General features: G+C 40.8%; 1 long non-coding RNA gene across 1 annotated transcript; it reads left to right on the plus strand.

Moving 5' to 3' along the window:
• The first annotated feature begins 512 nt into the window (after window positions 1–512).
• LOC149978835 (uncharacterized) lies at window positions 513–9,757 on the plus strand. The gene is made up of 2 exons (XR_016485848.1): window positions 513–1,026; window positions 7,881–9,757. It is a non-coding gene; the product is annotated as an uncharacterized LOC149978835 (long non-coding RNA).
• Window positions 9,758–15,438: the final 5,681 nt, after the last annotated feature.

Consider the following 15,438-nt stretch of genomic DNA (forward strand, 5'->3'; position numbering starts at 1 on the left):
TAATCCAACATTGAGACAACATACTAAGAATCTGTTTTTTGTGTAACTTGCCCTTTATGAACTATTATTAACTATACGCCTTTATTATGGCTATGAGTATATTACAGATTGACCAGTAAATGCATGACTTACAATGTTTGAATAACAAACACAATTTAGGTCTACTAATAATACATAATAAAAGCCTTATTAGCTATGTACACACTTGCAAATGAGAAAATAGAGGCTAATATGTGTACCTTTTTTTTTAAATCTTAATGTACCATCATCTTATTAATTTCATATGTTTTAACAATGTAATGTGTGTTTAAATGTTTCAATCGAATTTGCATTAATCAACACATGCATCTTTGCCTATATGTACGCAGTATGCTTCATAATGTCAAATGAATCTAAGTGTTTGAAAGCAATGCACTTTTCTGTCTGAAAATAAAGTCAAATATTTTCCTCAACTGCGTTATGCACTCAAGTCAACAGATGGCGATGTGTGTCTAGTAGTGGACGGCACCGTTATTTTGGCTGTTTCAAATACAACAGATCCCACCTCTTGTAGCTTGTTGTTATCCGGCATTTCCGGAACATTTAAGCTTTTTAGACCTTTTCGGTATACTAGTCACTGTGTTTTAAATACACTTTTGTCATATCTAGTAGTTACCTCGTGAATTTCATATTAAATCAGCAAGCTGGCTGACACCTATAGGTTATCTTCAACCTAGATTAGCACTAGCCTAGTCGCTAATGATAGCTATCTAACATCCCCGACCATGAGCTCACTGAGCTACTTCCCCCTTGCTAAAGAGAAGGACGTCTACTGGACAGAGACAGACGCTCTCGTGAAAAAGGAGGAGGAAGAGGAGGCTGTCCCAGTAAAAACATTTTTTGAGGAAGTAACAATGAAAGAAGAGGAAGCTACAGAGTGAAATAGGAGGAAGAGAATGAGGAGGATTGCAGTGGTTGGCGTGAAAGAGGAGGAGGGTGAGATGACTTTCTCATTGAAAGAAGAGCGGACTGGAGATCTTAAAACCAGTGAGTACAGTATTAAAACGGGCAGAGACTTAAACTGAGGTGTGATTTTAAAGTGGCATCCCACTGAAGTTCTACACTTGAATATGTTGTTCTGTACTGTAGGAATTGTTAAATCTACACTCTAAGATGTTTAGACTATACCATCAAAGAGGGCTACCAACAAAATATGAACAATGGATCAAATGCATCCTATGCCTTTGATGTAAATATTGTAGTTAGTGATGCAATATTGTATTTAGATATGACATTTTTGGACGATACCGATGTCCGATATTTTCTTTGCCAAAAAAACAACGATACCAGTAACCAATATTTACAATTTTAGCGGCCTTTTAAGCATTTTAGTACAGTTAAATAGTTAACACACACACATGGACGCAGCGGTCTAAGGCACTGCATCTGCATCTCAGTGCAGGGTCACTACAGTCCCTGGTTCGAATCCAGGCCTTATCACATCCGGCCGTGATTGGGAGTCCCATAGGGCGGCACACAATTTGCCCAGCTCCGTCCGGGTTTGGCCGGGGTAGGCAGTCATTATAAATAATAATTTGTTCTTAACTGACTTGCCTAGTTAAATAACGGTTACATACACACACCACATTGACCAAAAAGTTATTTTGTTGGCATTTACGTATGTCCCCATTACCAGTAAAACATAATCAAAACCTATTTCTTTCATTTACTTGCTGTGCTGTTTTGTTGTTCATTTGTTCAGTCGTTTCATTCTCAACCAGGATTTCATCATACATGTCAAGCAGTTAAGTTTCAGCTCTGTCTGTCCGTGGACTCTCTTCCTCGCTGTGCACTGTCACTGTGTACAGTGGGGCAATTGTGCAAGTTCTCCCACTTAAAAAGATGAGAGACCCCACGGGGTGAGATCTTGCGTGGAGCCCCAGATCGAGGGAGATTATCAGTGGTCTTGTATGTCTTCCATTTCCTAATAATTGCTCCCACACTTGATTTCTTCAAACCAAGCTTCTTACCTATTGCAGATTCAGTCTTCCCAGCCTGGTGCAGGTCTACAATTTTGTTTCTGGTGTCCTTTGACAGCTCTTTGGTCTTGGCCATAGTGGAGTTTGGAGTGTGACTGTTTGAGGTTGTGGACAGGTGTCTGTTACACTGATAACAAGTTCAAACAGGTGCCATTAATACAGGTAACGAGTGGAAGACAGAGGAGCCTCTTAACTAAGAAGTTACAGGTCTGTGAGAGCCAGAAATCTTGCTTGTTTGTAGGTGACCAAATACTTATTTTCCACCATAATTTGCAAATAAATTCATTAAAAATCCTACAATGTGATTTTCTGGATTTCTTTTTCTCATTTTGTCTGTCATAGTTGAAGTGTACCTATGATGAAAATTACAGGCCTCATCTTTTTAAGTGGGAGAACTTGCACAATTGGTGGCTGACTAAATACTTTTTTGCCCCACTGTACGTTTCCATCTTGTCCAGCTGTGTATGTAACATTTCACGTAAACCCTGTTTCTTGTCTGCATCGATGTAGCGGTGGTAGTACATAGCTTCGGGCATGGTGGCGACATAGTAAAGAGAGAATGCCACCAAATCACTTGTTCACAGCCTGTGTCTGCAGTTTTGTTGAGCAGGCGCTTCAATGCCATGACAGAGGGTATCACGCCTGCTGTAGGCGCAATTGAGCTTATTTCTCGAGTCAGTTGTTCGAATGGAGCTAGCTAGTGTGTTCATGTTTCCAAGTTTCAAACCTGTTCTCAAATGCCATTGAAATGGCAGCAGCGATATGACAACCAGCACATTCATGATCATGCAATACGACTTTCCTCAGTACGGAATCCTCGACGACCCACTGTGCTGTCAGACTCAGCATGCTCATGGGGCTGATATCGCTCTTCCAAATGTCAGCCGTGAAGCTAATAGCAGTGACGCGATGACTGTGTAACTCCGGAAGGGCAACATCTGAAAAATAGCGCACTTGGTAGTGTGCTCGACCAGTTGGCGAAAGCCAACAATTACCCACAACAGAGAACAGTTGATTGTCAAGGGCAATTAATTCAATTATGTTTCAATAACACGGTACCTCATTTTGTTTAACTGTTTGCCCCAGCCTCGAACTCAGGTCCTGTATGTATCTAACTGACCCGCTCTGCCCATTCATCGCATTTACCCATTGTTGTCTTAGCTCTCCTGATCAACACCTGTGATTGCTTTATGCCTCTCTCTAATGTCAATATGCTTTGTCTACTGCTGTCTTGGCTAGTCTTTACTGTTTTATTTCACTGTAGTCCCGCTCAAAATGCCTTAGATGGCTCTTTCGTCCCACCCCAAACACACGAGGAGACATCACCTTGCTTAACATGTCCCTCCAGAGACGAAACCTCTCATCATCTAGGTTCTCTCCACTGTACTCACATCCTACCATACCCTTGTCTGTACATTATGCCTAGAATCTATTCTACCACACCCAGAAATCTGCTCCTTTTATTCTCTGTCCCCAACGCACTAGACGGCCAGTTCTTATAGCTGTTAGCCATACCCTTATCCCACTCCTCCTCTGTTCCCCTGGTGATGTAGAGGCTAACCCAGGCCCTGTAGCCCCCAGTTCCACTACTATTCCCCAGGTGCTATCATTTGTTGACTTATGTAACCATAAAAGCCTTGGTTTCATGCATGTTAACATCAGAAGCCTCCTCCCTAAGTTTGCTTTATTCACTGCTTTAGCACACTCCCCCAACCCTGATGTTTGAGCCGTGTCTGAATCCTGGCTTAGGAAGGCCACAAAAAAAATCTGCAATTTCTCCTTCACCCAAATCCAGATAGCTTATGTTCTGAAAGAGCTGCAAAATCTGGACTCCTACAAATCAGCTGGGCTAGACAATCTCTTTCTAAAATTATCCGCCGCAATTGTTGCAACCCCTATTACTAGCATATTCAACCTCTCTTTCGTATCGTCTGAGATCCCTAAAGATTGGAAAGACGCGGTCATCGCCCTCTTCAATGGAGGTGACACTCTAGACCCAAACTCTTACAGACCTATATCTATCCTACCCTGCCTTTCTAAAGTCTTCGAAAGCCAAGTTAACAAACAGACCATTTCGAATCCCACCGTACCTTCTCCGCTATGCAATCTGGTTTCAGAGCTGGTCATGGGTGCACCTCAGCCACGCTCAAGGTCCTAAATGATATCATAACCGTCATCAATAAAATGCAATACTGTGCAGCCGTATTCATCGACCTGGCCAAGGCCTTCGACTCTGTCAATCATGGCATTCTTATCGGCACTCAAAAGCCTTGGTTTCACAAATGACTGCCTCACCTGGTTCACCAACTACTTCTCAAATGGAGTTCAGTGTGTCAAATCGGAGGGCCTGTTGTCTGGACCTCTGGCAGTCTCTATGGGGGTGCCACAGGGTTCAATTCTTGGGCCGACTCTCTTCTCTGTATACATCAATGATGTCGCTCTTGCGGATGATGATTCTTTGATCCACCTCTACGCAGAAGACACCATTCTGTATACTTCTGCCCCTTCTTTGGACACTGTGTTAAAACCTCCAGACGAGTTTCAACACCATACAACACTCCTTCCGTGGCCTCCAACTGCTCTTAAATGCAAGTAAAATTAAATGCATGCTCTTCAACTGATCGCTGCCCACACCCGCCCGCCCGTCTAGCATCACTACTCTGGACGGTTCTGACTTGTGAATATGAGAATATGTGAGAATATGTGAACTACAAATACCTAGGTGTCTGGTTAGACTGTAAACTCTCCTTCCAGACTCACATTAAGCATCTCCAATCCAAAATTAAATCTAGAATCGGCTTCCTATTTTGCAACAAAGCATCCTTCACTCATGCTGCCAAACCCTCGTAAAACGGACTATCCTACCGATCCTTGACTTCGGCGATGTCATTTACAAAATAGCCTCCAACACTCTACTCAACAAATTGGGTGCACTCTATCACAGTGCCATCCGTTTTGTCACCAAAGCCCCATATACTACCCACCACTGCGACCTGTACGCTCTCGTTGGCTGGCCCTCGCTTCATATTCGTCGCCGAACCCACTGGCTCCAGGTCATCTATAAGTCTTTGCTACGTAAAGCCCCACCTTATCTCAGCTCACTGGTCACCATAGCAGCATCCACCCGTAGCACGCGATCCAGAAGGTATCTTTCACTGGTCACCCCCAAAGCCAACTCCTCCTTTGGCCGCCTTTCTTTCTGCCAATGACTGGAACGAATTGCGAAAGTCACTGAAGCTGGAGGCTTATATCTTCCTCACTAACTTTAAGCATCAGCTGTCAGAGCAGCTTACCAATCATTGCACCTGTACATAGCCCATCTGTTAATAGCCCACCCACCTACCTCATCCCCAATTTATTTGATTTTTTTTCTCCTTTGCACCCCAGTATCTCTACTTGCACATTCATTTTCTGCACATCTATCACTCCAGTGTTTAATTGTTAAATTGTAATTATTTTGCCACTATGTCCTATTTATTGTCTTACTTCCCTAATCTTACTACATTTGCAGACACTGTATATAGTCTTTTCTATTGAGTTATTGACTGTACATTTGTTTATCCCATGTGTAACTCTGTGTTGTTTGTGTCGCACTGCTTTGCTCTATCTTGGCCAAGTCGCAGTTGTAAATGAGAACTTGTTCTCAACTGGCCTACCTGGTTAAATAAAGGTAAAATAAAAAATTGTCATTAATGGATTTCACCTTTGAGTTGTCTCGCGGAAATGTTCTTACTCTTTCAAGTGACTGCTCGACATGTTGACTGCTCGATCCACACAGCAGACATAGGGGGCTAGGTTAGCAATGCTGTGTTGCACATGTAGCGCACATTTTTATGTGGTGTCATGTACCTAGGTTATATACAGTGCCTTGCGAAAGTATTCGGCCCCCTTGAACTTTGCGACCTTTTGCCACATTTCAGGCTTCAAACATAAAGATATATATATTTTATATATATTTTTTTTTGTGAAGAATCAACAACAAGTGGGACACAATCATGAAGTGGAACGACATTTATTGGATATTTCAAACTTTTTTAACAAATCAAAAACTGAAAAATTGGGCGTGCAAAATTATTCAGCCCCTTTACTTTCAGTGCAGCAAACCCTCTCCAGAAGTTCAGTGAGGATCTCTGAATGATCCAATGTTGACCTAAATGACTAATGATGATAAATACAATCCACCTGTGTGTAATCAAGTCTCTGTATAAATGCACCTGCACTGTGATAGTCTCAGAGGTCCGTTAAAAGCGCAGAGAGCATCATGAAGAACAAGGAACACACCAGGCAGGTCCGAGATACTGTTGTGAAGAAGTTTAAAGCCGGATTTGGATACAAAAAGATTTCCCAAGCTTTAAACATCCCAAGGAGCGATAATATTGAAATGGAAGGAGTATCAGACCACTGCAAATCTACCAAGACCTGGCCGTCCCTCTAAACTTTCAGCTCATACAAGGAGAAGACTGATCAGAGATGCAGCCAAGAGGCCCATGATCACTATGGATGAACTGCAGAGATCTACAGCTGAGGTGGGAGACTCTGTCCATAGGACAACAATCAGTCGTATATTGCACAAATCTGGCCTTTATGGAAGAGTGGCAAGAAGAAAGCCATTTCTTAAAGATATCCATAAAAAGTGTAGTTTAAAGTTTGCCACAAGCCACCTGGGAGACACACCAAACATGTGGAAGAAGGTGCTCTGGTCAGATGAAACCAAATTTGGCAACAATGCAAGACGTTATGTTTGGCGTAAAAGCAACACAGCTGAACACACCATCCCCACTGTCAAACATGGTGGTGGCAGCATCATGGTTTGGGCCTGCTTTTCTTCAGCAGGGACAGGGAAGATGGTTACAATTGATGGGAAGATGGATGGAGCCAAATACAGGACCATTCTGGAAGAAAACCTGATGGAGTCTGCAAAAGACCTGAGACTGGGACGGAGATTTGTCTTCCAACAAGACAATGATCCAAAACATAAAGCAAAATCTACAATGGAATGGTTCAAAAATAAACATATCCAGGTGTTAGAATGGCCAAGTCAAAGTCCAGACCTGAATCCAATCGAGAATCTGTGGAAAAAAACTGAAAACTGCTGTTCACAAATGCTCTCCATCCAACCTCACTGAGCTCGAGCTGTTTTGCAAGGAGGAATGGGGAAAAAATTCAGTCTCTCGATGTGCAAAACTGATAGAGACATACCCCAAGCGACTTACAGCTGTAATCGCAGCAAAAGGTGGCGCTACAAAGTATTAACTTAAGGGGGCTGAATAATTTTGCACGCCCAATTTTTCTGTTTTTAATTTGTTAAAAAAGTTTGAAATATCCAATAAATGTCGTTCCACTTCATGATTGTGTCCCACTTGTTGTTGATTCTGCACAAAAAAATACAGTTTTATATCTTTATGTTTGAAGCCTGAAATGTGGCAAAAGGTCGCAAAGTTCAAGGGGGCCGAATACTTTCGCAAGGCACTGTAGGTATGCACATCAGCTTTGACATCGGTTTTAAACTAGACATCGGGCCGATGTTGGCATTTTTAGCTAATATCTTCCGATTCCGATATGTTCACCGATATATCGTGCATCCCTAATTGTAGTTCTCAATATCCATTTCTGCTCAGCCTAAATACGTGACATTTCATGAGAGAACAATTAGATTTGAAGCTCTACATCATTTGTTTTTTCATTCTCAATTGTGTTGATGGCCACCAAGAAAAAAAAAAAGAAAAAAGATGAGACTAAATGTTCTGAAAAGACAGGTTATTAAGGGATCTGATTTGGATTGAACCTAATATGATGTTGGATTTATCATGTGGAGGTTTCATTTAGGTCTCTCTGTTTAACTGAATACTCTGTTTTTGGCAGGAGAGCGACCAGACTCTCGCTCTGAGAGTGGGAAGAGTCCTTCAGAGGAACCAGACCTAGAGAAGCCCAAACCAGCCAGACCACATCAATGCTCCCACTGCGGAAATAGGTTTACTTGGTTAGTGGATCTGAAAAGGCATAAGCGTATACACACAGGAGAAAACCTTTACCACTGCTCTCAGTGTGAAAAGAGATTTTCAACATCAGTCATTACAATTGTACCAGAGAGTATACACAGGTGCAAAACCTTACCACTGCTCTGACTGTGGGATGAAGTTTGTGCTGCCAGGTCATTTGAAAAGACACCAATTGGCACACACGGGAAAGAAGTATTACAGCTGTGATCAATGTGGGAAGAGTTTTACTACCTTCAACTCCCTGATAAACCATCAGCAAATACACACTGGAGAGAAGCCTTACCACTGCTCTGTCTGTTGGAAGAGTTTTAATCAACAAAGCAACCTGAAATCACACCAGCGGAGAGACTCAGGACAGAAGCTTCATCACTGCTCAAATTGTGGAATGAGTTTTACTACTTCTAGGGAATAAAAACAATTCACCAGCGAACACACACACAGGAGAGAAACCTTACAGCTGCTCTGACTGGGAAGAGTTTTGCTAAATTAGATGGACTGATGGTACACCAGGGAATAACAGAGAAACCTTTTAGCTGTGATCAATGTGGGAAGACATTCACTCAGTCAGCACATCAGGCTCTACACAAGATAATACACACAGGGGAAAGCTTTATCACTGCTCAGACTGTGGGATGAGCTTTACTAACTCAAGCCACCTGGCAGCACATCAGAGAATACATACAGGAGAGAAGCCGTATGGCTGTGATGAATGTGGGAAGAGTTTTGTTTTGTTAATTCAGGATCTCTGATTAAACACAAGCAAACCCACACTGGAGCGAGGCCTTTCCATTGCTTTGAATGTGGGAATTGTTTCGTTAGGTTGAAACATTTAAAATTGCACCAATGAGTACACACAGGAGAGAAGCCATACTACTGCTCTGACTGTGGGATGAGTTTTACTCTGGAAAGCAACTTAAACAGCCACCAGTAAACACACGGGAGAAAAGCCGTACCCTGCTCTGACTGTGGGATGCGCTTTACTTTCTCAAAAACCCTGACCATACACCAGAGAACACACGCGGGAGAGAAGCCATATCACTGTTCTGACTGCGGGAAGCACTAGTATTGATTAGAGCCCTAATAAAACAAGGTTGATTGATCCTAATACTGCTCAAATGTCCCAAAAAAAATTCTGAAATGTGGCGGTACACAACATCTGTTGTTTTATATTTATTTAACCTTGATTTTTACAGGGAGTCAATGTCTATACTGAGGTCTCTTTTCCAGATGAGCCTTTTATAGCACAACAATACACATAGAAATACAAATAACTACACATTCATATACACAATAAAATACACGCCAAAACAAAATAAAAATAACAGACATTCTTCAGTAAAAAGTTCCCCTAACAACCACATTCCACACTAAAAGGTGCAAGGAAATTAAAAGCTGATTTACCTAACTCTGGACACTAAAGGAGTCTCCAGAGTTAACCAACCCTGTGAACGGGTTTGATAACTTGTAATTTTTATACTTAATCTTTGATGTTTTTTAGTAGGACCAAGCTACCCTGTTTGGGGCGGCAGGGTAGCCTAGTGGTTAGAGTGTTGACTAGTAACCGGAAGGTTGCGAGTTCAAATCCCCGAGCTGACAAGGTACAAATCTGTCGTTCTGCCCCTGAACAGGCAGTTAACCCACTGTTCCTAGGCCGTCATTGAAAATAAGAATTTGTTCTTAACTGACTTGCCTAGTTAAATAAAGGTAAAATAAAAAAGAGAACAGGGAGGAGGCTAAAAAGTTGTCTGTGTCGTTTTCATATCACTTTTACAGTAGCCTATCACACAATGTCTGTGTGGAATGCAAATGAATGGAATGGGAATGAATAGGAATGAATACCAATACACTTGGTATTGGTCCTACAACATACAACATGTAAACAAATGTAGGCCTATATGGTACACAATAACGTAACGTTATGACTATAACTACTGTTCCCTGAAGGAGGGAAACGAGGTACAACATACTATGGGGGAGTCACACTCTCGCAACCTCGGTTGAAAGATATACAATCATGCCTGACAAGGCCAATGAAATCCGCGCCTTGCTGGAAGTCCCACCTTCCACAGATAAGCGTGAGGCTCTGAATCATTAAAAATAGTCCCAGGGGAAAATGTTTTATCGTGGTTACGCTACCAACCAGTCACAGGTACTGGCGACAAAGCGCCTTGAATCCCAGGAATGAGCCATCTATGGGGAGGGGCGCCACCTCAAGGACAGACACCCAACTTATTACTCTCACCCTGGGGAGATTGATATAACGTTACACCTTAAACGGTGAATACTGTGGAACACTGGGTAACAGAGGGAGCAGCATAGCCTGTACGAAGCCCGGCCCCTTTACAGGCGGCAATTGCTGATGTAGTACCCATAACGCCGGGGGAAAGCTCGTAAGTTTCACTTACTGAAAGTTAAGCATGCTAGCCAGGATACTTTTTAGTCTACACTAGGTTAGCTAGCCTTTTTGACCACAGCACGGTCCGTTTAGAATATACAAGCGACTTAACGCTACGTATACTAAGCAAGAGAGCTACCCCAGCAACTACACTGTGGGGAGAAATAGCTAGTAATAGCTAACTCGCCTCGTTGAGTAGCCAACATGGCTAGCACTCTACACGGAGCTTGTTTAGCTAGTCCGGTTTCAAACGTACACATAGGACTTGATCACCGAGGTCGGATTCTTCATCGACAAGTCTGGGAAGAGAGTCAAGTTGTGCTTGACCGAGGCAGACACAGTTGGCGGGGGGTACCCACTGAACCTGGGCACCCTCACTCTTCCCTGTAGCCTACCATAATCGGTGACAGAGCTCATAAGATTTGGGTTGGGCGCAGGCAGCCACCGCATACCCCATGCCCAGGCAGACAAGACATTTGCTCCCACCACCATATCCATCTCGGCTTCCTGCTCCTCCGCCCAGCCGAGGTACCGGGATCCGGGAAAGGAAAGTCGCCATCAGTAATTCCAAGCTTCCTTAAGAATGCTTACACGTCTTTCCAGGGAGTTTGTACGCAGTACGTGGCAATGCACACACAGACTGGTTCGAGCCGCCTGAGCGTGCTCCATGCCGAGACAAACTACACATAGATAGTGAGTATCTTTCAGAGAAATGCTATAACCGCATGATCTCGCCCCCGAACTCGGGTTAGCCATCGTCGTCTTGTTCGTTTTCTTAGCCATCCTACTCATTGCACCAGGAAATTGAAGAATAACTAGTTGTTCATGATTAGAAGGATTGTGAGAAAAGTACAAACTTCAGCACACAACGTCCATTGGGTGAGCACACTCTACCACTACAGGACAGTTTAGGTTGGTGCAATGTAAAACAGTCTCGTTTTCGAATTATTTGTTTTAGTAGCGTGTATTGTTCCTTTTCACACCGAGGTGAATAGCGGAATGAATCCGAGCCTCACACATCATCTGTGGAAGACGGGACTGCCAGCATGATTGTATATCCTTCAACTGAAGTCGCGAGAGTGCAACTCCCCCATAGTACACTACATGACCAAAAGTATGTGGACACCTGCTCTTCGAACATCTCATTCCAAAATCATGGACATTGATTTGGAGTTGGTCCCCCATTTGCTGATATAGCCGCCTCCACTCTTCTGGGAAGGCTTTCCACTAAGTGTTGGAACATTGATGCGGGCACAAAGGTGTTTGATGGGGTTGAGGCCAGGGCTCTGTGCAGGCCAGTCAGGTTCTTCCACACAAATCTCAACAAACCATTTCTGTATGGACCTGGCTTTGTGCATGGGGGCATTGTCATGCTGAAACAGGAAATGGCCTTCCCCAAACTGTTGCCACAAAGTTGGAAGCACAGAATCGTCTAGAATGTCATTGTAGGCTGCATTGTTAAGAATAGTATATCTATCAACAGCAATTAGAGCTGTAAAACCAAGCAATGACATTAAGAATCAAATAAAGGACATACTGTATAATATGCCGGCTTGTTTGTAGAATGCCTAGGTCTGGTTTTGACTGGCCTTATACACAACAAACGTACCTCCTGCAATCATGTGTTGGGGCGGAAGGTAGCCTAGTGGTTAGAGCGTTGGACTAGTAACCGGAAGGTTGCAAGATTGAATCCCCGAGCTGACAAGGTAAAAATCTGTCATTCTGCCCCTAAACAAGGCAGTTAACCCACTGTTCCTAGGCCGTCATTGAAAATAAGAATTTGTTCTTAACTGACTTGCCTAGTAAAATAAATTAAAATCCGTCTCATAATTCAGGGATATCTGAGCTGGGTATTTTATGTGATTATAGTGCTCAATGTACTGCACACATTTTTACAATGTCGTTTTATCATAAAATATGCTGAACTCAGACGCTATTCATACACTGAAGATATCCCTGTTCTAAACCTGCTCTATTGTTTAATACGTGCTGTTTCAAAACCTGCAGGGTAGCTAGTCCTGACACCTCTAATGCGCTTAGTTGGCTTTTATGGTATCTTAAAAAATGCCAAATGGACCATCTCTAATGGTAAAATATGTATAAATATGCTCTCTGGCATTTTAGTTAAAGTAGTGCCATATTGTTTAAATTCATTTATAAAGTGAAAAAAAGTTAGGTTTTGAAGTAGACCATTTACATTTGTGAATATGAAATGTACCTATTATTAGCAGTTTAATTAAAAATACTACATCTTTATCAATGTCAGAATTTCTGAAATAAATCCTTATTTTAAAACCATTAAATAGTACAACCGGTCCTATTTATTTTGTAACAAAATTCTGTTTGTCAATCCCAAAAATGTCCTATAAATACAGGCAAAAAACAAATGCAAAATGGTCTCCATTCCAAAGAAATCCCATTTGTAGTCAATAAATTATATGTAACATTTTAAATTAAACTTCCTTTACCTTGTTACTGATACAATATTTGTTAGCAATTTTCTGTGCTATCCCCCATTGTATTTCACCATTGATATTTGACCAAAAGAATCTTGCTAGAGGGAATTGTAGTATCATAAACAATATTCTTAATCTATTTATGACTACATTTATCTTTGATGTTAATATTGCCAATTAATATATTTTCATGTAAATCTATGTTACTTACATCAACCACAGATGAATTTAAAAGAGATATAACCCCCCTTGGAATCGCATCAAAAACAATTGCATATTCGTTCGGGGTTATTGGAATTTTAAACTTATCCAGAAATTCCCCATATGAGAGTAGATATCCATCCTCATTCAGTAACTGACCCACCAAAATAATTTTATTCTCAAACCAGTTATGAAAAAAATAGACTTATTTTTAAAATCGTATATCTTTGTTATTGCATAGAAAGTATCTGTGAGGGGAAAAATTGTGTTTACAAGCTAACATCCAAGCTAAAATTGCCTGCTTATGGAATTTGGACAATTTTACTGGGATTTTATCAACATCAAAAGTACATCGAAGCAAAAAATTCTAAACCACCAACAGAGTCAAATAAATACTTAGGGAAGACATTCCAAATACTCTTCTGGTTCTACTTCAGAATCCAATGTATTTTACAATGATTATTTAGAGTATTGAAATCTAAAACCTCAATACCTCCTTGTTCCTGGGTATTAGTGAGAATATCTTTCCGTAGATAGTGAGGCTTGTTCCTCCAAATAAAATTATGAAGAACCTTATCTAAGTCCTTTACAATTTTAAGGGATAATTCAAGTAATAACGAGACATAAACCGATCTGGATAACCCTTCAGCTTTGGGACAATAACACCCGACCGTATAACAAAATATCTCTCAGCAACCAGAGGTTCAATTTCTTCTTTGCTTTCTCAATAATGGGGTTAAAGTTTAATTCACTCCTTTGTTTTTCATCCATGCATATAACAATTCCAAGATAAGTAATCTTATCTTTAATTGGGATACCCTAAACTTCCTGTAAAACACAATACTTGAGTGGAAATAAGACTGACTTATTGATATTAATTTTCAAACCCGAAACGAAGAAAAAGTCTTCAATACAGGAAACTGATTTAGAAAGCTCATTCCTGTCTCTCAAAAATATGGTGGTATCATCAGCCAGTTGACATAGTTTAAATTCATTGCCAAGTGCTGAAACACCTTGAAAATTCCCTTTCTTGATATAAAAAGCCATCATTTGAGTAACCAATAAAAATAAAAATGGACTAATTGGGCAGCCCTGCCTAATGCCACAGCCAATATCAAATCTTTGGGATGTCCCGTGAGCTAATTTTACAGCCACTATACAAAGTTCACCAAACCCCAAAAAACATATTGCTTTGAACATAAACTCATGTTCTACTGTGTCAAAAGCTTTATAAAAATCAACAAACATAAGAAAGCTATCATCAAGGATGAGGTCATTATAGTCAATCATATCTAAGATCAACCTGATGTTATTACTAATGTGTCGACCATGCATAAAACCAGATTGTTCTTCATCAATTATATGCTGCAAGCCTTGTTTCATTACAAGGGCAAATCATTTCACATCATTATTCAACAGGCTAATGGGTCTCCAGTTGTCTATATAAAGACTATCCTTATTAGGTTTGGGAATCAAAGTAATTGCACCTTGCTTTAAGGAATCTGGTAACTCCCCTTTTTCTATTGATTCTTGGAACATAGCAAGAATGAAAGGAATCAATTTATCATTGAATGCTTTATAAAACATGCCTATTAAACCATACTTTCCAGTGGACCTATTGTCCTTAAGGCTTTTAATACAGTTTTTTATCTCAATTTCAGATAACTCATCATCACAAAAATCCTTGAAATCATTATCTATCTTCTTAGCAATGTTACATTGTCTAAGAAAAGATCCATATTGGAAGTTGACTGGGCTGATGTATACAGATTCTGATGAAACTGGGCAACATGCTGAGATTTCTTTTGGATTTTCATTGGAAGTATTATTAATCATTCATTTACATATGGAAGTCTTTTCGTCTGCCCTTTTTTCTAAATTAAAAAAATATTTTGTATTTTTCTCTCCCTCTTCCATCCATTTTCATCTCGATCTTACAAACGCTCCCCGGGCCTTTTCCTCGTAGATCCAGTCTAACTGCATTTGCAATGATGATAGCTCCAGTAACTCCCGATTTGTTAGTTCAGTTTTTTTTTGTATAATCCATTATTCCCTTTATGATGTCATATTCTTTCTCTCTCTTGGCATTAGCAATTTCTTTCCCCATTGAAAAAAGCCATATCTTCAGATATCAGCCAGAAATCAATACGGGATTGTATAGATAAATCTTTAGTACTCCATGTAAACATAATCTTATCTGGGTTCTTATGTCTCCAAATATCTAGAACACCTAACCTTAGACATATATTCCTTATCTCACAAACATAATTTCTATCCTTAGGAGGCCATATATCTAGATTATCTTGTAATACTGTATTAAAATCTCCACCCCATATTACTTTGGCCAATGGAAATGTAGACATAATTTT

Source organism: Oncorhynchus mykiss, chromosome 13 (assembly GCF_057628025.1).
Source record: "Oncorhynchus mykiss isolate SJ-2025 chromosome 13, ASM5762802v1, whole genome shotgun sequence".
In the NCBI taxonomy this organism is placed as follows: Eukaryota; Metazoa; Chordata; class Actinopteri; order Salmoniformes; family Salmonidae; genus Oncorhynchus; species Oncorhynchus mykiss.